At 52.3% G+C, this 2,500-nt stretch overlaps 1 protein-coding gene across 50 annotated transcripts in view; it reads left to right on the top strand.

The window, feature by feature from the left end:
- Ufd4 (ubiquitin fusion-degradation 4-like) overlaps window positions 1-2,500 on the top strand; it is a 140,684-nt gene that overhangs the window by 41,395 nt on the left and 96,789 nt on the right. The gene's annotated exons all lie outside the window — the stretch shown is intronic.

Raw genomic sequence — 2,500 nt, 5'->3', positions numbered from 1 at the left:
TTGTGGCCCACGCTCTTTGTGGAGTGATCTTTATTGTGCAAGTAGACAATAGGGGCCTACATATCTTGTGGTACAAATTGTTTGCAGGGGTTGTTTTGTGGTTCAGGCAGAGCATGTGGCGCATAGTTTCGGATTTGTGTTGTGTACACAAATTGGCCGTATATTCTGCTGTAACAAATGCCTTGCATGTTGCGCGGGAGGATAATTTATTAAAATGTGTTGTGTGTAATTTCGAGGAAATTGCAGACAGCCTAAATGGTGAAGCCAGTACTTTGTGTTTTTTAAAAATGTGTGTACTCTGTTATGGTACAGGCAGGCACAATAGTCCTTCTTGAATAATCTGTATATTTGTACCACGTTGTGCATAGGTGCAGTGCAATAGGTTTGTTCTATATCGCATTTGAAGCGAGCCGTGTGTATCATAGTGTGGTAAAAGACAGGCAATTTGCAGCGCGCGGTGTGTGGCGAAGGCAGGCAGCCAGTGTGTGTCATGTTGTTATTCAGGCACGCAGAAGGTGGCGAGTTTTTGCAGTCACGCACAAGGTTCCGTCACGATACACCCGTGGGCCTGATATTGATCCTTCGCCGCATGTTCTAAATTCTTTGGGGGGGTATTCCTGTGCATTAGACGAGGGATTGCACCTTGATTATGCCGCGGAGGAGGACCATCCGCGGCGGTGACTGATTGTCGTCCACCAGCGAGGAAAGGTTGACACGTCCTCGTTCTCTCGCGACTCGTTTGGTTGTTTGGTTTTCATGGCATTCGTTTTCACTAAATGTGAACTGGCTTACATGTCGATTGAAAGATTAACCCCTTCAGGTTCGTCATTCCCCATCTCACAGGTATTGGTCCCTCCCCCCTTACCCCATGTCACAGTCATAGGCTCGTCCCCATTACTCCATCTCACAGTCATAGGTCCCTCTCCCTTCCCCTATCCCCCATCCTCTCCCCTCCTCCTTCTCCCATCCTCTCCCCTCCTCCTTCTCCCATCCTCTCCCATCCTCCCTTCCCCATCCCCCAACCCCAATCCCCAATCCGCCAGTAATAGGTCCCTCTCCCCACCCCCTAGTTCTAGGTACCACCACCACCACCCACCTTCCCCATCCCCCTCCCTCCCTCCTCCCCCATCCCCCTCCCTCCTCCTCCCCCCTCCCCCCTCCCTCCCCCTCCCCCCTCCCCCCTCCTCCCTCCTCCCTCCCTCCTCCCCATCCCCCCTCCCTCCCTCCTCCCCCATCCCCCTCCCTCCCTCCTCCCCCATCCCCCCTTCCTCCCTCCTCCTCCTCCCGGGATTCCCTACCTGCGGAAGCCTCAGAGTTTCCCTTTTGTCGATGAAAGGTCAAGTGAGTGAGTGAGTGAGTGAGTGAGTGAGTGAGTGAGTGAGTGAGTGAGTGAGTGAGTGAGTGAGTGCGAGAGAATCGGCGCAGCTCTACGAACTCGATCGTAACGCCGCGGCCGCAATTAGGTTCTGACATAATGGCGCGGCGCTCGGACACTTTCCCCCGCGAGAGACGCACACGCACGCGTTCGTTCGCACGCCCGTCTCTCGTCGGGAGGAATTTCCCCGGGCGTTGCTGAGGGACTTTGGGTTTCGGTCTTCACTTCGAGTGGGTCACGTGGGGGGCGACCTTTGGGAGAGGAGGTGGGCGGGGTGCGGAAAGAGGGAAGTGCGTGTGCTTGTGCGTGTCCGTGTGTGTGTGTGTGTGCGTGTGCATGTGCGTGTGCTTGTGCGTGTGCGTGTGCGTGTGCTTGTGCTTGTGCGTTTGCGTGTGACGTAATTCGATCGGTGAGATTGTCAGTTTGGTATCCATTATACCAACACGCTAAAGCCGTATATGTACTGACACAACCGAGGCAGAGTGCGTGAGTTTGTGAGTGGATAGATGAATGGATGAATGGATAGATAGATGGATAGAATGACTCACGAGGAAAAGGATTGAGCATCCGAATGAGGTGGGGAGGGGGGGGGAGGGGGATGAGTGAGCCTGCGAACTATTCAGCATAAAGAAGTGCGCAAGAGAATGGGAAACTATTCTCGGTCATGAGATTTCTTGCAGGAAGTTTGCGGTTTTGTTTTGCCGAGTGTGTGGCAGTGTTCCTCGTTATTAACCCCATTCTCGTCGGCGCAAATATCAGAATGGGTTTTGCATTGCCATGGGATGTTTAAAAAAAGAAAAAAAAGAGAGATGAATCCTTTGTTGTATAAAGAGCTCCCGCCCTAGGCCGCTTGCTTCGAGAGGAGCTAAATATATACGTTACTGTCTTTTCCCTCTCGGACGCGTTGCCAGGCCTTCGCTGTTGGACACTCGCAGTCGGACGTCTGTTGGTTCAGCAGGCGGTTTTGCTGGTTTGTCCTCTTTTTTTTTATTCTTCATCCTCTTCTTTATCCTTCTTCTTCTCTTCTTTCTCCTCCACCTCGATCCTCCTGTTTCTCCTTTTTCCTTTTCTTTTTCCTTCTAATTTTCCTCCTCCTCCTCCTGCTCTCCCTCCTCTTCCTTCTCT

This window comes from Penaeus japonicus, unplaced genomic scaffold (assembly GCF_977035675.1).
Source record: "Penaeus japonicus unplaced genomic scaffold, GWHDUDI00000001_assembly GWHDUDI00000009, whole genome shotgun sequence".
Classification (NCBI taxonomy): Eukaryota; Metazoa; Arthropoda; class Malacostraca; order Decapoda; family Penaeidae; genus Penaeus; species Penaeus japonicus.
This window is presented reverse-complemented; position numbering and strand designations above follow the sequence as displayed.